Here is a 23,521-nt window from a genome sequence, read left to right as displayed (position 1 = left end):
AATTATAATTTAGCAAATGATTTAAAGGAGTAGAACATTTTAAAAGCCGAAAGTAAAGATTCAAGATAGAAGAGGATATTTCCAGTATAATCTTTTAGACTTTCCTTTGTAAGGTCCTTCTAGAATAAATTTAAACATAGGTTTTCAAAAATTGATTTAGAGAATTTAAAATAAGGATTTTATTACGGAATGCCTTTTGCCCAGTTTTGGCCTTTTTCATTATACTAGGGAAAGTGGTACTCAGTAATTTATGGTACAAAATGGGAAGACATACAGTAACTAAATTTATAGGGGGTTTCATCATAGAACTGGTCTGTTCAATCTCAGAAAATAGGTGTGAATGACAATGGTCATAGTTTTAAGAAGTGAGTGCCATTCAGCTCAAAAGAGACCCTGCCAAGAATAGAAAAAAAGCATTACCATCTGTCATACATTTATGCTTTTTTGGTATAATAAATTGTTTCCCTCACTAAATATAAGTTGAAACTTTATAACCATATACTTTACTACATAAATTTTCCCATATGTCACTGGCTAAAACAAAACTATACTATTTGGAGAATTTTCTTTCACATTGGCAGGCTTATTCCTGGTCGGTTTGATTTTGCTTTTCCAGTAGGATTTTGCATTTAATATTGTCCAGCTCACCAAGGACTGTCTACTTTTAGGGATGTGCTGTTTCTTTAGGATACTATGACTACTGAATTAAGTTTCTTTCAAGTTTATAATTTAATCATAATCGTGTTCAGTGAACTCTTATTCAGGTGTGCTGTCTGAGGCATTCTTTCTCATACCTGAAAAGGTATAGCCAGCTATTGACGCATCCAGATTTCTACTATTATCAGGTAACATCAGGAGTTTTGGACCAATTCACTTCTAGGCCAGTATTTCAAGTACTCAAAGTACATTTAGCTGCAGCACTCTGCTTGCCTTTGTCTAAGAAGGCCTCACAGATGTTCGGTGGTTTCTTAGATTGGCATCCTGCATCTAAGAACACCTTTCACTGTATGTTCGAGTTATTTACCATCAGCGTTTTTGTGTTTCTAACCTTCACAATAGAATGTCACAATGCACTGTCCTTGAGTGTTTATCATGTGTGATGCAGACAACTTGATCTCCTTCAGCTACCAGGTCCAAAACATATGGAGAATATTACACCTGCATTCTATGGTCAGCATTAGCTTCCTATTCAGTTGTGAGTGCAATTTAAAGTGTTGACTTTAATCTTTAAAGCCCCTCATTGTTTAGAAGCCAGTTACTCCAGATATCACATCTCTCCCTATGCATCATCGAGGCAATTAAAATCAGCTGTGGTGCTTGCCGCGCGTAATCCCCCGTGGGTTGTGGGGAGCCTGGGAGTATATCACTTTCTAAAGAAGAACTTCCCTAAGTACCCTCCGTTTCTGTCCATGATAAAAAGTAATATTTGGAGTTCATAGTTTTGGCCTTGAATGTCCTGTCACATGTCTGTAGGTCTCTGGGACCATTATTAAGTGCTGTTGATTTAATTTTTATGTTATTTTATGTTATCTGTGGCCAAGAGTTTAGAATACCAAGTCTACTTTTTAATGAATCAAAAAAAATAACAGTTGTACATATTAAAAATAGAAAAAGCTAAAATTCATCTGTTTCATATTTGTTAGTGTGGGAGTTTTCACTCCAGTATTCTCTCACTCAAGTTTTTCTTTGAATCTAATTTTAAATGTCTTCAGTAAAGGGATTTGTCTTAAATCCTTTGGGGGCTATTTCAAAATCCATAACTTATGGTAAGCCATTTCTCTAAATGCTTAGATAAATGTTTGATTTCTTAATGTTTTATCAGATGTCTGTTACTTATAAATTGTGCTATGTTAAATAATGACTTTCTTTTTACTGTACACAAGGTTCAAAAGCTATTGTTGAGGTGAACCTCCACCAAAGCACGTGATGCCAGACCAGGGGGCAGTCTTCTGGGGAGGAAAGATGATTGGTAACGGGGCTTCGAGGAACCGGCAGCCCGACACGACAAAGAGTGGCGTCTGCTACTTTTCTTACTCCTTCCTCGACCTCCCTCTTTCTCTGTCCCAGCCTGACCCTCCCTGACCATCAAAATGTCTCTGAAAATGCAGGGCACCACTAGGAAGAGGTTGGAATGACTTCCCAGGAAGTTTGTGTCTGACTATGATATTGTAAATATTAAATGCAACAAAAAATGCTGACTTTTTTCTATCAGATATGTCAGTCCCTGTATCCATAAATTAATTTAGCTTTTGCTGCCTTCCAATTTTTATGAAATATTGTGGTGTTAAATGAGCCCAAATTAAGACTATCTGTCATATTCTACAGTGTTCTACTTTCTGAAAAGGAGTATTATTCAGTGGGACTAATCTATTTCCTTTCCTTTTATATCTCAAACTCATAGGTTATTTGTTTATCCAAATCAATAAGAGGTTATAACATTTGTAAATATTTATGCACCCCAAGTATGAACACCTAATATATAAAGCAAATATTAACAGATATGAAAAGAGAAACTGACAGCAATATAATAATAGTAGGGGACTTTAATACACGATTTACATCAATGGATAGATTATCCAGACAGAAAACAGCAAGGAAACAGTAGCCTTAAATGACACATTCGATCAGATGGTTTAACGGGCATTTCCAGAAATTCCACCCCAATCAGCAGAGTACATATTATTTCCTAATGCACATAGAACATTTTACAGGAAGACCACATATTAGGACACAAAAGAAGTCTCAATAAATTTAAGAAGACTGATATCATATGAAGCATATTTCCTGACCACAACAGGATAAAACTAGAAATCAATTATAACAAAAAAACTGGAAAAAACACAAACATATAGAGACTAAACAACATGCTATTATATAACCAATGGGTCAAACAAAGAAACCAAAGAGGAAATTAAAAAATACCTTGAGACAAATGAATATTAACACACAATGTACCAACATCTCTGAGACGCAGCAAAAGCAAGTCCTAAGAGAGACAAGCCTACCTCAAGAAACAAGAAAAATCTCAAATAAATAGTTCCTTCTAAAGGAACTAGAAGAAGAAGTCAGTAAAAGGCCAAAGTTAGTATAAGGAAGAAAATTATAAAGATCAGACCAGAAATAAATGAAATACAGACAAAAATACTATAGAAAAGATCAATTAAACTAGAGTCAATTCTTTGAAGAGATAAACAAAATTGATAATCCCTTAGCCAGATTCATCAAGAAAAAACAATAGAGGGCCCAAATAAATAAAATCATAAATGAAAGGGAAGTTACAACTGATACTATAGAAATACGAAAATCATTAGAGACTACAATGAATAATTACACATCAAAAAATTGGACAACCTAGAAGAAAAGGATAAATTCCTAAAAAACCTGAAAACTTATAAAACTGAACCATGAAGAAACAGAAATCTGAATAGATCAATTACTAGCAATTAAAATTGAATCAGAATTCAAAAAACTCCCAACAAAAGTCCAGGGCCAGACAGCTTCACAGAAGAGCTCTACCAAACATTTAAAAAAAGAGTTAACAACTATCCTTTTCAAATTATTCAAAAAAATTGAAGAGAAAGGTATGCTTCCACACTCATTTTATGAGGCCAACATCACCCTGATATCAAATATAAGACATTACCAGAGAGAAAAGAAAATTACAGGCCAATATTCCTGATGAATAACGAAGCAAAAATCCTCAACAAAACATTAAGCAAACCAAATTCAATAATACATAAGAAGTGTCTTTGAAAAAAATCCAACATCCATTTATGATAAAAACTTTCAACGAATGGGTATAGAGGGAACAAACCTCAACATAATCAAGGCCATGCGTGACAAACCCACAGCTGACACCATATTCCACGGTGAAAAGCTGCGAGCTTCTCCTCCAAGAAAAGTAAAACGACAAGGGCTTCCACTCTGTCCACTTCTATTCAGCATAGAGTTGGAAGGTTCCAACCACAGCAATTAGGCAAGAAAAAAGAAATAAAAGATATCTAAATTGGAAAGGTAGGAATAAAACTATTTTCAGATGGCGTGATAATATATATAGAAAATCCTAAAGACTCCAAAAAATATTAGAACTAATACATGAATTCAGTAAAGATTCAGGACACAAATTGATATACAGAAATCTGTTACATGTCTATATACAAGAAAAACAATCCTATTTACAATTGTATCAAAAACAGTAAAACACCTAGGAATAAGCTTAACCAAAGAGGTGACAGACTGTACTCGAAAAACAATCCGTGACCATTTAAATGGCTTTCTCAGGTTTCTTCTGCCCTTCAGACATCCTCTGGCTGACCTGGAACATCCATGCCCTTCTACTTTCGGACATCAGAGCTCCTGGTTCTCAGTCCTTTGAACTCAGACTGGGACTTACACAGCTGGCTCCCGTGGTTCTCAGGCCTTGGGGTTTTGACTGGAGCTACACTCCTGGCTTTCCCGGGCCTGCAGCTAGCAGACAGCAGAGTGCAGGACTCCTTGGTCTATAATCTCATGAGCCAATCAATCCCTCAAAACAAACCTTTCTATATATCTATATAGCCTATTGGTTCTGTTTCTTTGGAGAACCCTAATACCCAATGTATTATTTTTTTTAAAATCCTCACTCCAGAACATTTTTTCAAATTGCTTTCAAAGAGAGGAAGGGAGAGAGAAAAGCACTGATGTGGGGGAGAAACATTGACCGGTTGCCTCCTATGTACTGGGACCAGGGAATTAAACCCACACATAACCTTTCAGTTACCGGATGGTACTCCAGCTAGCTGAACCGTGTTGGTCAGGGCCTAATATGCTAATCTTTAGAATCAGCCAATGAATTCATAAGTAAGTGGAACAACAAATCGATGTCTCTCCTCCCACCAAAAATCAATAAATTAAAAAGAAGAAAGATGGATTATTTAAAAAAGAGCAAATTGATTTTAAAATTGTATTTTCTAATAGTTTGATAAGCAGTAAATCCTTTGAAAATCATACCTATTTACATCTTTTTAAAAAGATATCAATAAACATGGGCTTTTTTATGTGAAGTATAAAAATATTTATAACACTGGCATCTTTTTTGTTTTAAAAATTTGAGAGGATTTCATGGAAACCTAAAGGTTCTTTCCAGTAAAAACACAATAGGAAAGAAAACATCTTATTGAAATCTACTTCATGTTTTGTGAAGATGTGAGTCTGAAAAAGAGGAGGGATTCTGCAATATTAATGAAAAGGTCCCATACTCCATTTCTGTCCCTTCCGAATACACATTCTCAGAAAACTTCCAATGAAAGTTCCACCTCATGGCTGATACAATGGACGGAAGCAAAGAAGATGAGGAAGGAAAAACCACTTGGAGTCCGGCATTAAGGAAGAAAAGGAAGATGTAAGAACATATTCAAAATTAAAGTAAGTTCAGCCACTGCACAAGTCAATCAGCAGAACAAATACTGCTTCTGGAGGTCAAATAGAGGCTGCCTTTTCTGCCTTGTTCCATTTCTGAATGAATCTATTCAGGTCTTCCGCCATTTCCTTCATGGGAGCCAACAGCTTCTAACTTCACCTACCAAAATAATGGCTTCATTGACTCTTTCTTATATTTCAACTCTCGACTATATTAACCAAAACAAAACCTCATTCTTTGTCTACGGTTTGATTGTTGTGCTTCACTTTTTCTTCTGCGCACGGCAGCGCCTCCACCTTCTCCCGCAGGTTTTTTCCCTCGTTGGCTGGCTACAGTCTCCAGGCTTCTATTTTTGTTCACAATCCAGTTATACAATTCATCAATCATTCACATTTTAAAACTTTTATGATTATTTTTGCATAACACTATGCACTTGCCCTGAGCCAGCTGTCTCAATCCTTTAGAGTGTGGCCACTTTCCTCACTATACTTTTGGGTAATGACCATTGCCAACTTATCCCACTAAGTAAATTCCTAATTTTATTGAGATTGTTTCTATAAAGCTTGAGTTACTCACATTTATACTCATAATCTCTTCTCCCTCCCCCTTGACTCAAGTAGAAGTTTGAAACCCTATGAATTTATTTGTTATCATAGTTTCCAGGTCCACAATTTGCCGTAGACTCATTCCTCAACACAACGGAGACTTGTTAAAAATCAGAGAATCGAATCACAGGGCCGAGAGGCACTTCCAGAGACCATCTTATATTCACGAGACAAAATTCTTTCTCCTGGGTTCAATTCCTTGTCCCATCTCCTTGCTGGCTATGTGACAACCTCATGCAAATTACTTAACCCCTTTGCTTCGGTTGCTTTATGAGACAAGGATAATCAGGTTTACTCTATAGGGTGGTTGTGAAGATTAAAATGTTGTATATTTAGTAGATATAACTGCTCAGAACAGTTCATGGCATATACTATGCCCTTAATATAAGTTCACTAATTTTTAAAAATAATTTATTTTAGAATAGTTGTAGATTTACAGAAAAGGTACAAAAAACTTATTTGACAAAGTTTATGGTCTATTATATGCCAGGCCTTATGCTCAGATCACAGTGATGCTATCTCTACTGTCATGTGGCTCAGAGTTCAGTTAACAGTTTAAATTTTTCCTTCAGTTATTTGGTACTACCAAGGATTGACACCACTCCAAACAGTCTGTTTTCACAAAGCAGTCTATTTTCCCATCTCCCCTTTTTCTCCCACTCTACTCCATCCCCCCACTTCCAAGACTACCTTCTACCCACCATGCATTTCCTTCTTCCTTCACTTCTCTTCCCTCAAACCCTTGTCCTCTGGGGTTTTTTTTTTGTCTCATCAAAACACACTCCAGCAGAAAAGCGACGTTTTGATAACTGGGACGTTTGATAACTGTATTAACCTGCCATGTGTACGGCACATTCTAAAGCTCTTTCACCTATTTGATGATAGAAGTCCTTGAAGAACGGTGAGGTTATTACTAAGGTGCTTTGTCTACAGTAGCACCTTGTGATGGCTACTAACATAGGAATGTGTATGGAGCGCCACAGAGGAGGCCCCACGTGCTCTATCCACCTGTTTTGTCAGGAAAGGGAGGCCATGAGTTACTCTCCCACACAGAGAGAGAGTCTCTTCAGATGCAAAACCTCACAGGGCCTCAGCTTTTAGTGCCTTTCTCTGCTGATTACTGAAAATAAAACTCCTTGGCATTTTTATATGTTGTTACATTTAGTAAATATTTCAATGTTTTAAGTTAAATTCAACCCAGTCCTTCACTCTTCTTGAGAGAAATTAAGATTATGTCTGTCCATGAAGAAATTTCAGTTGTAATTTTGTTTTTCATACTGTCTTGGTTTTGTTTTGACCACAAAGGTATAGTAGCTTACAAAATGAATTGGGCAGTATTTCCTTTTTTTTTTGCTTGCTGCTGCAGTTTGTCTCAGATTGTAGTGATCAGTTCCTAGATTATTTGGAAGAGATCGCCCACAAAACTATAGGCTGGGTGGTTCGTTTGTTTGTTTGTTTGCTTTAGGTTAAAAAAAAAATATATATATATAACTACTAATTTTATTTCCTTAATGGTTTTAATATTCTTTAGATTTTTTAGTTATTTTTGAGTTAGTTAAACCAGTTTTAGTTTTCTAAAAAATTTCCATTTCTTTTGTTTTAAAATTAGTGACATAAAGTTGTTTTACTGGCCTCCTATTACCATTTTTATCACTGAAGAAATGTAATTATATCCACTTCTTCTTTCTAAAGGCTATGTATGTATGCCTTCTTTCTTTTTCTCTTGAGCAATTTTTTTCCAGAAAGTTGCCAATTGTGTTAGTCTTTTCTAAGAATAACTTTGGGTTTTTTGATCCTCTCTATTGTATGCTTTTTTCCTATTTTATTTTATTTTTGTTCTTTTTTAATCTTCTTTTTCTTAGATAAGTCCCTTTAACATTTCATATAATAAGGGCTTGGTGATGATGAACTCTTTTAACTTGACCTTATCTGGGAAGCACTTTATCTGCCCTTCCATTCTAAATGAGAGCTTTGCTGGATAGAGTATTCTCGGATGTAGGTCCTTGTCTTTCATGACTTGGAATACTTCTTTCCAGTCCCTTCTTGCCTGCAAGTTTCTTTTGAGAAATCAGCTGATAGTCTTATGGGAACTCCTTTGTAGGTAACTGTCTCCTTTCCTCTTGATGCTTTTAAGATTCTCTCCTCTTTAATCTTGCATAATGTAATTATGATGTGCCTTGGTGTGTTCCTCCTTGGGTCCATCTTCTTGGGGACTCTCTGAGCTTCCTGGGCTTCCTGGAAGTCTACTTCCTTTGCCAGACTGGGAAGGTTCTCCATTATTTGTTCAAATAAGTTTTCAATTTCTTGCTCTTCCTCTCCTCCTTCCGGTACCCCTATGATTCAGATGTTGGGACATTCAAAGGTGTCCTGGAGGTTCCTATGCCTCTCCTCATTTTTTTGAATTGTTTCTTAATTCCATTCTGGTTGAATGTTTCTTTCTTCCTTCTGGTTCACACCGTTGAGTCCCGGTTTCCTTTCCATCACTATTGGTTCCCTGTACATTTTCCTTTATTTCACTTTGCATAGCCTCCATTTTTTCATCTACTTTGTGACCATACTCAAGCAATTCTGTGAGCATCCTGATTACCAGTATTTTGAACTGTGCATCTGGTAGGTTGGCTATCTCTTTGTCGCTTAGTTGTATTTTTTCTTGTGCTTTGACCTGTTCTTTCATTTGGGCCTTTTTTTTTGTCTTGGTGCGACTGTCAGGAAGTAAGGGGCAGAGCCTCAGGTGTTCACCAGGGCGGGGCAACCCATGTCCCTGCATGGTGATGCTGTATGTGGGGGAGGGGTCCGAGAGGGAACAGTGCCCCTAGCTCTGCTCTCTACTGGTTTTCAGTCAATTCTCCCGTTACCCACAATCAAATCAGGCCCTTCTGGTGCTGACTCCCAGATGGGTGGTTTGTGTATGTTCTAGGACCCTGTGGGTTGCTCCCTCACTTGAACTCCCCTGTGAGGCTGGGAGTTTCTCACGCTGACGCCTCAACCCCCACAGGTGTTTCCAATGAGAGGTTTGAGGCTTTATGTCCTCGCGCTGGAACCCTGGGTTGTGCAGTCTGTTTTGCCCCCCAGTTTTTCTCCCAGTTTATCTGCACCCCATCTACAATCTGCTGCCTCTCGAGGTCCACTAACCACAGCCTTGCCCTCCCCAGTCTGCCAACTGCTGCTTTGCTGCGAGTCCTCTCTGCCCAGCCACCCGTCTCCGCCCCTCCTACCAGCCTGGATGAATGTTTCTTCTTTAACTCCTTGGTTGTTGCACTTCCATACAGTTTGATGTTCTGTCAGTTCTGGTTGTTTTTTGTTTTTATATTTGTTGTTGTCCTTCTTTTGGTTGTGTGAGGAGGCACAGTGTGTCTACCTATGCCTCCATCTTGGCCAGAAGTCTTATTTTTGTTCTTTCTTTCTATTTTCTATGTTCTATTTCGTTCTCAAATTTATAAAGTTGGATGCTTAGTACATTAATTTTAGCCTTTTTTTGCTAATATAATCATTTAACCTCTCCTATTACCTTCTGATTATCATTTTAGCTTTATACCACAAGTTTTGATAAGCAGTACTTTATTATTACTACCTTATATTTTCTAATTTCCATGGTAATTTCTCTTTGACTCAAAAGGTATTAGAAATGCAATTTAATATTTCCAAATATGTGGATTTTTTCTACTTATGTCTTCAACATTCATTTTTAGCTTAATTGTATTATGGTTAATTTGTTCTACATAATATTTATTATTTGAAATTTATTGACCCACATTTTATGTCCATGTCTGTGTGAAATTTTTGGAAATGTTTTACATACTTAAAATGAATGAGTATTCCTCAATTGATTAAAGCAATATCCTGTGAATAGATATAAGGCTGAACTTGTATTATTAATTTAAAAAAATATGTGTATATATCTTTTGCCCAGTTAATCTATCAATTATTTAGAAAGATCTTAAAACCTCTTTCCTTGAAGGTAGATTTATATACTTATACATGAAGTTTTACCAGGTTTTGTCTTATTGTTGAAGTTGTGTCATTTGATTCATACAAGTTCATAATGATTACATTTAGTGTGAGAAATTTTCTATCATTCAATAGTGATTCTCTTGCTTCTGAAGAATGATTTTTGCCTTAAAGTCTATTATTTATGATAATAAGGCTATTCAACCTTTCTTTCTGAATAGTGTTCCACTGGTTTACCTATTTTCATCCTTCTGAACTTTTTTTGTATCCTTTAGTAGCAAATAATCAGTTTTATAACTCAGCCTCAAAATCTTTGTTTTTAAATTTTAGAGCCCATAAACACTGATCATTACCATCATATTATTTTGTATTTTTTCCTGCTTCTTCAGATATCTGGGTTGTTTTCTCCTTTCTTGTCATTTTACTGTTTTTTAAAACATTTTTGAGGCCTTTTATTTTTTCACTTTTACCTTCTACTAGTTTTCAAGTTACATTCTTTTAAAGGTTACCTTGGAAACTTTAACATTCATGCTTAAATTATCAGTCTCCTTCACACCCCATCCTGTCCCCCAAAAAGAAACAAGTATTTACCCACTATTTGGTTATTTTTGCTCATCATTTTCTCTTTCATTTCAAACCTTTCCTCTTATATAATTTCCCTTCCTTTTTTTTTCAGTTCAACCATATAACTTAGTTTAGTGATAGTCTGTTGGAAATAAAATATTTTAGATTTTATTTGTGTGAAAAAGTCTTCATGTTATTAAGTTCTTGAAAGATAATTTCATTTGCCATACAGTTCCAAGCTGATGCTCTCACAACATTGAAGAAACTACTCTCCAATTATCTAACTCCCATGGTTGTTCACAGTAGGGTTGTTTGTTGTTTCTTTGCACGTTGTCATCATGTTCTCTCTGGTTTTATCGGGCTCTTCTGCTGGTCTACGCTTCCCATAGTTGCACTACGAGGCACTGATATCTCACTATGGGTTTTCTCAGCAGCTGTGTTTTCACGTCTTTGATCGTTTCATTTGAAACTCCAAGACGTACGTTTGATTTTCTCACTCTATCCTCACATTTATTGCTTCTGTTATATTTTTCATATCTTCTGTTTCTCTGCACTGAATTTTCTGTAATTCATTCATATTTATCTCCTGTTTCATTAAGTCTCTCTCCACCCATGTGTATCTTGCTGTTTAACATTTCTTTCTTTCTTTCTTTTTTAATTTCAACCCTAGTACACCTATGTGATTTTTTTTCAATGTCATATTTTTAGTGTCTTATTCTTTGATCTAATTAAATACTTTCTTTTATTTCTTTTAACATAATAAACATACTTAGGGCATATTCTTACTGATAATTCTACCATTTGAAGTATTAAGTGTGCCTGAATATATCTTTGTTGTTTCTGGTCTCATTCATAGGGCATTATTTCCTTGTGCATTTTGCTGTTATTTTTTTTCTTTGAATTTATAGCAATGAAGTATTTCAGGCCTGGATTGATGGCATCTCTATCTCATAACTAATTGTATGCTAATTCTTGATTTGAAGTTTTGTGAATCACAAACCTGCAATTTGTGGGGATGGGATTACGGTTTTGAGGTCTCAGGAGATTTAGTCGTCACCCTCTATCAAGGCCAGAACAGGCAAGTTTCTTCACATCACCCTCCATGGAGTGGGATTTATTTATGCGTACATTCGGGCTCTCTATTTCATCTGCAGGGCATTTCTCTGGGGCTTATCTCCAGTCACTCTATTCCTCACGTGATTGTTAAAATACAAGCTCACAGTCACTTTGGTGCTTCCTTACCTTTCTGGTTTCCTGCTTTTACTTTGCTTTTGGTCTTTGAGGATTCTCTTACATTCTTGACAGCTTAATAGTATATTTTTAAACAATTATAGTCAGAATTTAGTCTTTTAAAGGAGAAGGTTGGTGACTGCATTTAGTATATCATACTATACTATCAGGAGCATAAAGTTTCTAATCCTGGTTCATTCAAATAGTGTCTATCCTAGATGAGGCAGCTTTCCAAGGGAAACAGCAAGATGATGATGTCACCTCTTTTGTTTTAATTATCGCCACACTTAAGGATTCCCGTCTGATTAGTTAGTGGGCGTCTGCTAATTGTTTTACCATACACAGCCTCATGTGTATTTATATCTTTTAGGAAGGATCATTTTTATGTGAATAAGTTTTAAGAATTTGTTTTTCTTAAATTGATATTTATTTTTTGCTTGTATACGCTAAAAATAAACTAAAATTTTGCAATGATATAAACACTTGATGTAAGAAAGAGAACCTATGTAAGGTGGTAAAATATGACCATGGGAATATTCTCAGGAAGAGCCAAAGTTATGTCCTTTACCCTAACCCCCGGCCCCAAGGACTTTGAAAAATAGGGTAAGCCAAAAATGCAACAGAAGGATCTTCCAAGAGGGAGACCAATAAATCTTCCAAGCATGGAATAACCGTCATGGCCATCAAAGACATTGTCTACCACATGAGAGGGATACTGAGCACATATGCAGAGCATAGGAAATCCGCTAGTCAAAGGTCTTACGTTAATAGGAACAAACTGTACAAAATCACTTGCTGGGTGAATGGTGTAGATATAAAATGCAGATTTGAATGGAACCACACCCTGGATTTACTCCTTTTTCCTGCTGTATGGGGCCCTACGTTGCCTTTGGGAGATGAATGATGCACTAAGAAATATTTAGGAGGCGTTTGGTGGATGGAAACATATGGAGCGGGCTGATGGCAGTATAACGACTCTGTGCATTGCGTTCCTTGAGCATTTTGAAGTGGAAGAGAGCAGAAGAGGGAAGCATGAAGATCAAGAGGAGGAAGGTACCAGAGCTTAGATTTTCAGAACAGAAAGACTAGTTGTGGCAACCAGATGGAAAGACGTCTGGGAGCTTGTTTGTATTTTCTTTGGTTCAACAAGGGAAGTCAAATGGACTCTGGCTTGATCCAGAGTCCATTTACAACTGCAACCCCGCTCTACTCCCTGCTTTTATATCCAGTGACAGTATGGAGTAACGGAAGATCTTTCTATTCAACTTCCTGTCCAACTTCCTCAACCAAAAAATACTCCGACTTTTCTCAGTGAGTTGCATTTCCAATGCCCAGTGAAACGCTAAGGTAAAAGGGTCTGTTCTTAAAATAAACTACTTCAAAACCACGAGTATAATAAGAATAGTTTTATACTTATTAAATTCTATTCAGCAACCCAGGAAAGGAAAAGGGAGAGATATTTTCCAAAACTGTTAAGTTAAAATCCAGATTGTTCCCAGTTGTAGGTAAAGCAAAACTTGCTTTCTACTTTACTCACCCTTTTCATTCTCATTGGAGCCTTAAGATAGGCAAATGGCATGTACTTTATACAACCTAAACCTCACTGATTGGAATTCAAGCTGAAATAAATATGTGTGTGCAATTTTGCTTTGTACACACTCAGACTACTTACATTCAGCTGAAATGTCCAATACAGAATGTGTAGCTCTGGAATCAAGAGCTAATCATCCCTTCCAATGCACTGCATATTGTCACCATGATTACGATTGAAATAAAAATGCAAACTATTATTGATAGTTACAATGAGGAGACTATTTTGTGAGTCAGCAGAGAGGTACTGGTCACCAAAAAAGTAGTCAAAATTACTGATTCTTGCTTCTGCAATCATTCCCACCTATACTCTGAAAAATATCATGTAGTCCATGGTACCAATAGCTGAGTGTAAGAAGCTTCCATAAAAAGCAACATTCTCATAGAACTTGACACATCTAAACATCAATAAATGGTAGCCACTATGATTTTCATTTTCATCATTATCATCATCATTATTATTATCCTTATAAATACATTTCATCAGTAACTTGTAACATGTTTATGCCGACAATCTCTGTTAAACACCAACTCACACATACAAAACACTCATGGCTGTTTTCCCTATCATTTTGTTCTAGGCACGAATGCTTCTGGTTCCAATGCTATATTAGATGGAAACCTCTCATATTCTATCTCCTCTCTTCACCACTCACACCCATTGGTACCTTTATGCTATTTTTCTACTGATGATGCTGACTCAATGTTCGGAAAGAAAGAGTCCTCTGCCTTTATCAGCCCAAGAAAGGAGAAGCAATGGGTATTTTCCAAATCACCAAATAGGAAGTAACAAAAATGAGTGAGGGTGTTGAAGCCTATAAAATGTTTTCCAAGCTATGACCATAAAGACTGATCAATGGGAGGACCAGGCAAAACTGTCTTCTGCTCAGAGAAAGGAACCCTCAAACCCTAGCAATTTCAGAGAAAAGCTGGAATGGACTTGGATGAAAAGAGCAGATATTATAGGTCAGAGAGTTAGCACAGGCAACACCTCAAAAAGGACAAGCCTGAGGGCAGGGGTGCGTGTGTGTGTGTATGTGGGTCAGTTGGGGTAGGTTGGGATCGGTAAAGTGATGAGACCAGTGTGATTAGAACCAAGAGTGTGTTAAAATAAATACAGGTAGCTGGTGTTAAACCAGATTATAGAGGCTTCCCTTAGACAATTTTAGAGGTGTGCATCAGGATGAGTTAGCCCCCTGAGTCTGAATCCCATTAGACTTTCTAACAGGTCAGCCTGCACCCACAGGCTCAGCCGTGATGGACAGTTCCGCTCCTGGGATGGCTGATTCTGTATCCGATCCCAATACCAAGCTTTCGCCTTGCCCCTGGTTCTGATGTCCACCCCTGTTCCCTGATTCTAGTATTAGGGTTTCTGTCTTATTTCCCCATTCCTGGGCTCTTGCCTTATCCAGATTCTGGATAACAATGCCCCCTTCTGTGTTGGGACCCTCCCCTGCCACCTTCAGCTTGTCCTGCCCCTCGCCCTGCCCCCTTTTGTGTCCCTAGACATTGGATTCTCTCCATTAAAGCTAGTGCCTGCCTCTCACCGCAGAGCTCTTTCATACAGATTTCTTTTTGAAAATAGTACCCACCCTGGGGACTGTCCCAATAATCACTCTCCCACCATGGGTGGGTCTGTGACATCTCTGCTGCCTTCCCATTCGCCTCTGTTTCCTGGTTAAGAAATGATACAAACCTGAGGAGAAATTTTCATGTTGTCACTCTCTTACTCGAGAACCTTTCATAACTCCTTATTGCCTGTAGTACAGAATCCAAGTTCCCAAGACTGAGAGCAACACACTTCTAAAGAGAAGATAGCATGTTTTGCTAATATTTATTTATCCCTAGTGCTTAGAACGTGCAGACACTCAGTAAATCTTTGTGAAAGGGGTGGGTTTTGTTTGCTTCCTGGGCCTTATAATCTAGTCTCATTCTGCCTGCCCTCTTTTCTTCTTTTTTTTATACATGTACTTCTTTTTAATACATATGCTTGTCTTTCAATAGCTCTTCCCACCTTCTTCCTCATCCCCCCCTCCAACATCACAGGTAGTCATTATTTCCATGCCTTTGATCATTACAATCCTCCATTGAAATGACCCCTTCTCCTATCCAAGTTTCCTTAGATCAAGCCTTGCCTCCTCTAGGAAAGCTACACTAAATGTTCTGGCCGACACTAACAACTTCCTTTTTCCATATTGTTTCATGTATGTTAGTTAATAGGGTACAGGCTTAGGGGAAGAATACCGCAGGCATGTTCTACTTCCCTCTTTGTTTCCCATGTGCCTGGGTAGGTATCAGGCACACAGCAGAGCTTGGGGCGTTCTGTCTGCTTCATGCTGCTGGAGCCTCGGTCCCAAGCACAGAAAGGCCGTGTCTCCCCCTTGGACGTTTACACACTCTCCTGAGGACCCTGGTCTTTCACGGCTGCCTTTCCGGAAGGGTCTGCTCTTAGTGGCCACCAGAGGATTTGGAGTCTCAAGAGGCCCATGTTCAAACTCCTGCTCTGGCTATGTGCCTTAGCCAGGGTTCTCCAGAGAAACAGAAACAATAGGACATACGTGTTTATTATAAGGGTTGGCTGTCTGAGCCAATGGCTCTGGAGGCTGAGAGATCCCACGATCCACCACATGGCGTTCCAGTCCGAGTCTGAAGGCCTAAGAACCCGACAACATGGTGTTCAAGTCTGAGAGCAGGAGCCTCAGCGTCCCGGCTCACTCAGGCAGAGAGGACAAATTATTCTTTCTTCTGCCGTTTTGTGCTGTTCAAGCCCTCAGCAGATTGGAGGAGGCCCCTCCACACTGCGGAGTGGGATCTGCCTTACCTGGTCCACCAATTCAAATGCTAATCTCTTCCAGAAACACCCTCACAGACACATCCAGAAATAACGCTTAACCACATATCTGGGCACCCCTGTGACCCAGTCAAACTGATACATAAAATGAAGCATCGCACTGTGTGTCTTGGGTAAGCTACTTAACGTTTGTTAGCCTGGTTAGCTCACGAACAGTAAGCAACAATAATTGCCCCACAGGGTTGTTGGGAGGATAAAATGTGATAATGTGTATGAACAGAGTTTTATAAACTATAAAGTGCTTGGCAAATATTAGTTAGTTTTAGGGACTCAATAAAACATGCTTGAACGAACGTGTCAGAGAATTACTCACCGTCCCACGTGTGGTGTCCAGATGAGCAGGCTCTGACATTTATGATGGAGTGGTTTGACAGAAAATTAACAGGATACCAGCCACCTCGTCTGTATGTGCTGTGCTCTTTTTAAAGGTGCTTTGTAATGTGTTATTTTCTAAGTTTCTTTTTTCTTCACTTTAATTAGCTTACGAAGGGTTTGCCCGCTATCCTCGCCATGCTAATAAACACTTAGGCCATACTTTGCTGTTTATTTCTAATTTTTTCCAACTTGAGTCATTCTGCATGGTCTCCCTATCCCAAGTGAGGTTTACCGACATCTAAGGAGTGGCTTTACCCTCTTCTGAACCCTCTGTGGAGGACTCTCTGCGCCTCCTGCTCCCTGTTGCCCGTCCAACTCCTGTGGCAGGCATTCCACACAGGAAGGGCCCCAAAGCTGGTGAGACCAACTGCTGAGCCGAAAATGATAACTCATTCTGATGTGGCGTTGACAGAGGAGAGAGGCTGAGGGAGGCATGCACCCAGGCAGCAGGTGGTGGCTCTGGTCCAAGGAGAAGTATCTGGACAATCTTTGACAACAACACATGCCTGGCTCAGGAGGCTTTTTCTGCGTTTATTATGACCTGCTCTAAGAATAGGGAAGAACTAGGCAGAAAAGCCTTAGACTGCAAGCTGTTCTGCTGGACTTCTCTAAAGATGGACAATGGAGATACATTCCACTTATGTTTGAGCTACACTGGAGAGGAGAGTGTGGATAGTGGATATGCGTAATTTTTCAAAAATCTTTTGGCCAAGTGATTTCAATTCTAAGTCGTAAAAGAAAATCAGTTCTAATGTTATTCATCACAGGGTGTTTATAGTAGGCTGGAAAATAATCTAACTTTCTATCAATAGGAAATGGATTCATTAATAAGGGCACATCAGTATGATGAAATATTGCACACCCATTAAAATGATGTTTCAGAAGGGTGTTGACATGCATGAAAACTGTCCAAGGTATATTTACTACAAAAAAGCAAGTTACTAACACAGTTTATACAGTCTGATCTCAGGTTTATGCGTGTCTGCAAAGCAGTATATCGTAGGGGCCAAGGGGGTAACACACAGTCTCGGGAGTCAGGCTGCCTCTGTTCAAATCCCAGCTCCGCTAGATCTGCCTGTGGTCTCGGCTCCATTGCCCCACGTGTTAAGTGGAGATAACAATGAGGCCAATCTGTCCACAGAAAATACATCGAATGTGCAAGCTCACAGCACTTATGGAGTAAAAATTAGCCATTCTTATATAATTACATTTGCATAGATAAAAGGGAAGGAAACAAAGCAAAGGAATAGTGATTGTCTCTGAATGGTATGAGGATCAGTTATTTTTCTTTTCTTCATTGTGCATATTTATATCTATAAACCTACAGTCATACATACTTTTATAAGTTTTTATTTTTATTGTTGACATTATTACAGATGTCCGCATTTCCCCCACTTTGCCCACCTCCACCCAGGCCCTGCTCCCCTCGTCCCTCTGGCCATCATCACACTGTTGTTTGTGTCTATGGGTTATGCACATGTGTTCTTTAGATATATAGTGATACTGATTTAAAGGAGACAGTTTATTATTAAAATGCAGTAGACTAGCCCTGGCTGGCGTAGCTCAGTGGATTGAGCGCGGGCTGCGAACCAAAGTGTTGCAGGTTCGATTCCCAGTCAGGGTACATGCCTGGATTGCAGGCCATGACCCCCAGCAGCCGCACATTGATGTTTCTCTCTCTCTCTCTCTATCTCCCTCCCTTCCCTCTCTAAAAATAAATAAATAAAATCTTTAAAAAATGCAGTAGACTGACTTTGCTTTTTTTGCAAGGGAGATTCCACAGACTATGTAAAACTATATTCCACAAAATAATTAATCTGAAGGGCCAAAAGTTCTATTGGGTCATTTTTTAGGGATGAAAATCCCATTTGCCCCTAAATATTTATTTGAAGAGGGCATTTGTGAGCCCTTTAGTAATTGTCCCTTAGCAATTTCAGACTATTTTTTGTTTGCTTTTGTTAAATGAGCTCTATTGACTTATGGGGATTTAATGAGGAAAACACACAGAGGAGAGAAGTCTCGTGGTGAACTCTGGAATGCTCTAGAAGGGAGTGACTTGGTAATGTGAGCAGAGCAGGTGGGCTGCCGTCAGAGCCGAAGCAGAGAATGGGGATCTTGGTGCCCGAGGGAAAGGGGAAGGGAGAACGAGAGCAGAATCACATCGCTGACAGAGTGGGGAGCGTCTTAGGTGAAGTAGCAGATGTTGAAGTCTTGCCTACTTTGGAATCAGAAAGACCTGGATTCAGTTCTTAACGTCTCTCCTTACTACCCTCATTCTTTTCCTTTCCTTTCCTTTTCTAATTTTCTCATTCTTTCATTCATTCAACAAACTTCTGGAGCTCTCCTGTGTTTTGATATTATAGTGAGCTTTGGGTATATAAGGTTATATAAAGTTTGCTCTATACCTTCAAGGAGCATAGGATCTGGTGGTGGTGACAGCTCGCTCCACAGACAGTTACACCGTGGTGTGGTCAGTGCTTTGCTTTAGATATGTGTTAGGGTCTGCAAGAGCAAGAAGACTGGGAGTTACAACAATTTTGTGGTGGGATGTGTGGGGGTGGGGTGCTGCCCAGAAAGGGGGCCGCAGCCGAGCAGTAGAAAGGTAAAGGTACATGAGGATGGGAAGAGGGAGCAGCACTTAGGGTTCCCAGCGTTCTGTACGGCAGGAGGGATTGGTGCCGCGGGGGCAGCAGAAGGAAAGGCAGGCAGGGACTAGACCGAGGCAGGTCTGGTGTGTGAAGCTGAGGATGCTGTATTTGAAAGCATGGAAAGCTCCAGAGAGCTTTTATCCTTGAGTCTTCAAAAGTGACAGATAGATTTGGGGCAGAAAGCATCAAGATCATGTCTGCATTTGGCTATGTGACCTTCAGCAACTCAACCTTTCTGAGCTCCATTTCTGTAACAACTACCTTGCTGAGCTGTTGTAAAAAGGAGAGGATGTATACAGGGCACCCAGCACAGGACCTGGGTTTACAGTTATGACACGGTGGGCAGCTCCAAAAACCAAAACCGAAACCTATGGCTTGGTCATCAGAGAGAGCGCTGGGCGTGAATGAGATCTGTCTTTCAATCTCGGTTCTGCCACTTGGCTCCGTGACCTTGAGCACATCCCTTGACTTCTCTGAGCCTCCTTTTCCTTCTTAGAGCTGGAAACGACGTTGACTTCTCAAGAGTGTGGGGGTAGTGTTTACCACAGGGAACGCTTCCAGTACAAGTGACTCCTTTCCTCTAATTCTCTCTCTCTCACACTCTTCCTGTCCCTTTCTTTGTTCTTCTCCTTTTGAGGCTGAAGGCTTTTTCAAGTGAACCCTCTGCTTCGTGAAGATGAAGAGGAACATCCTGGGGAAGGATATCACGTTCTGAAACTGCATCCCAGGAAGCCTGAACGGCCCACCAGCCTGTCACTCAGAGGAGCCACGTGTGAGGGCCCTGAGTGGCTGGGAGCGGGGAGGAGAGGCCGGCTGCCCGCAGGGAGTGCGCGCAGGGTGCACACAGAGGACTTCTGCGGCACGGCCGCGCTGCCACGCCTGCTGGGCCGTTACTTGAAGGCCTACCCAGGTGTAGACCAAACTGGAGGCCTAGGTCAAGGAAAAGCATTACCACATGTTCCCGAACAGAGACGAAAGGAGAGAGGGCTGCTCACAGCAAGGCGGGGAGGAGGGTAGAGGTGGAAATGAGGAACCAGGGGAGGAAGGGAGAAAAACACGAGAGCTGCCAATATAAAGAAGTCATTAGAGGGGAGTCATGTTGTGACCTCCACGATGAAGATGAGTGAAAATTCTTGTATGATTTAATATTCTGTGGAAAGATTCCAAACCACATGTTCTCCATGCAGACTGTGGTCCTCTCTCCGCCTCGGTTTCAGGGAAGTCCCGCCGCCCGGAACTCAGCCCGCTGCTTACTTAGCCTGGGCGTTTGTGCGACACCCGGCGGACTGGGTGGGGCGGCTGGTCTCGGGCTGCACGTCTAGAGGCCTGGGCCGTGCGGAGGGCCGGCAGCCCGGCTCACAGTCTCCGGGAGGAAGGGCAGTGTCCCGGGGCTGCGGTCTGAGCCACGGCGGCCTTCCTTGCTGGGACAGGAAGTCCCACATTCTCTTCTTCACCTCTCAGGTGGTCAGAAAGGTTTCCAATACTTTTAGGTTTCTAAGGTATTAGAAACCTTTCCTTAAAAAAAAAAACACCTCTTTTGAGGCAATGGCACCCCTCTGAAAAATGAAAAAAAAAAAAAAAGCTGTTGTAAAATCTCATACATAAAAAACACATCTGCTCTGGCTGGGAGTGAGCATGGGGTCCCGGGGCCCTGACCCCCAGCTTCTCTCTCGAAGGCAAATCGAGCCCTAAAGGCTTCACAGAGGAAGTGCAGAAACCACAGTCCAACGCCTTCCCTTTGTAAGCAGGACGTGGAGATGCGAGGGACTGGGAGCACTGCCCATGTGCCTGTAATCGATGAGGGGCAGCGTTAGGGCTGCAGTCACATCTTCTGCTACCAATCTCAGTGCATGTCCCCAGCCCTAGACTCAGAGGCATTTGCCTTCAGAATAGAGGCTTTCAGAATAGACTAGCTGGCGCACCTGGTCCTCCCTGGGCATGAAGTACACGTTTGTTGAATTGAAATGAAATGCTGTGCTGTTAGGCAAAGGTCCCTGGGAGCCCACAGCCCCCCAGTCTCAGACGTCCCCTGTCTCGAAGGCACTTGGAGCCAGGAATGTGCTATGCTCCTGGAAGTGGGCTCCCGGCTTTCAACTCAGGCAGAAAAACTCTGAATTACCAGTTTATTTTTTAGACAAGCAAGTTCGTAACAACTTGCTGCATCTCCCCAGTGTGGCAAAGAGGACCAGAGCGAAGCCTTCTAGGATTTTTGTTCAGCTAAAAATCTCCTTTTGAGCCAAGGAAGAACAACCGGTTTGGCACACTAATATTTATTGTAAGTTAAAAAACATTGCCATTTGCAGCTTTTGCTGAGCTGCTGTTTTCCCAAGGCATGCAGAGTCGGGTCCTTTATCCCTCCTCAACCCTACTCCGTCCCTTGCTGTGCCCCGAACCGTCAGGAAACGAAGACGCCTGCTGAAATCGTCACGGCCTGATGAGACTGCTCACCCAACACTCCTTCTGCACCCGCACCCTTGCCAGATCCCTTGCTTTTAGGCAGGGCCACAAGACTAGTCCCGACTAATGAAATGTGAGCTGACATGGTGCACAAAGCCATGTGCAAATCTCTGGGCTCGCCCTCCCTGCCACCAGCACTTTCCAGAGGGGGAAGCTCCCATCAGTCTGGGACCTGAGTCACTTTGATAAGCAGAGTGCCCTCCCCGCATGGACCCCTGCTGGGAATGTATCATGAAAGAAGTAGAAACCTTTGCTGCTTTAAAGCCACTAGATTTCAGAGCTAATTTGTTATACAGTATAAACGAACTAATCAAGACAAATACAGAAGGATTTGTGTCAGGAGTAGGGAAAGTCTAAAACCTGCTCTGGCAGGAGATGCATGAAGAATTCTCTTCAGATCATGGAGCCTCAGGGTTTCCAGCAGCAGCGGCTGGAGCTGGCTCACACTGGGTTTGAAGAGGTGATCCTGCACATCTTGTGACATCGCCTTGGTAACTGTAATTGGCCATGAGGGGAGTATTTACACCAGAGAAATTGGCAAATGCTACAAATCACGACATTCCCAGAAAACCGGTTGTTAAATATTTAACAGCACACCTCTGGTAAATATTCAAGTGTCTATAGACAGGTAGACAGGCACAGGTGAGAGTAAGAAATAAGACAGGAGGATTGTCAGTAAATAAAAATCCCTTAAAGTCCTTCATTGGTTTCCTCTAAATCATATAATTGGCAGTCAAAGTAATGTTTTTGCCAGCATATCCTAAACATCAGGAGTCTGGGCTCATTTTATTTCAAGTTACCTTTGCATAAGACGGAACGCCAGCCATCTTCTACTCTGGGCCAACCACACCTCGGAGGAGGCTCCGCGCCTTTCCGATTTCTAAGCAGAGCGGCTGATAAGGCAGTTTTCATTCTGGCTTTGCCGCCTGCTGGCAGAGCACTCGGAGGAGGCGCCCCCATTCAGCATTCTTTCTCTCCCCTCCAGCATTCTGTTTTACCGTGACACATATTTTCCATCTGTTTCTTCCTTTATTCTTATCGCTGCCCTTTTTCATAAATACAAACTAAGTAGATTGAAATTTGATTTTGTTGGGAGTTGGATACATTTCAAAGCCTAATGAATTATCCTTTTATTAAATGGTATTTAATATCATTACTATATTTGCTTGAGGGACCCAAACATGAAAGATTTAATTCTTAATATAATACCTGTGTTTCCACATACATACATAAGCACTGCCTACAAGAAACTCCTTACCTTGACTGCACACTCAGGACAATCCCACTCCTTACAGTAGTCCTGGCCCTCAGGCCTTTACAGAGGAGAAGTGACCAAGAGACTGGCAATGCCATCTGTCCCCGGCTCTGCAGAAGCTGAGGGAAAGGTCTTGCTTAGCTACGTAGTATCACAAATTAGTCCACACTCTTCTTTCTAGTTGCATTTCTACTCACTCTTTCTGGCTCTTTCCCAGTTGTCTCAACTGTGACATGTGGGTGGTCTGCTGGTGGTGGGCACTTACACACCAACTTGAGAAAAATATCTCATAAAAACCTGATTTGTTTTATTTTATAAGGAGTTATAAAATCATTTTGATTGACATATTATGTTATTTGGCTTGAATATTAAATATCATGGGTGAATAGCTTAAGTTTCATTGCACTGGCAGCTGGTATCTACTAAAAATAAGGCACTTAGATGCTGTTCTAGCTTATGTCACTCTGAGAAACAGTCTTGCCCTGACCTTCGTAACCTCAGTTTCTTCATTTTTAAAAGGAGGGGTTCAACCTGATGATTAGTGGGGTCCCTCCAAAGTCAAACTTTCTTTGATTCTAGAGGTATGTAGAATCGTGCAGA

Source organism: Phyllostomus hastatus, unplaced genomic scaffold (assembly GCF_019186645.2).
Source record: "Phyllostomus hastatus isolate PE091 unplaced genomic scaffold, TTU_PhHast_1.1 phas_scaffold_216, whole genome shotgun sequence".
In the NCBI taxonomy this organism is placed as follows: domain Eukaryota; kingdom Metazoa; phylum Chordata; class Mammalia; order Chiroptera; family Phyllostomidae; genus Phyllostomus; species Phyllostomus hastatus.
This window is presented reverse-complemented; position numbering follows the sequence as displayed.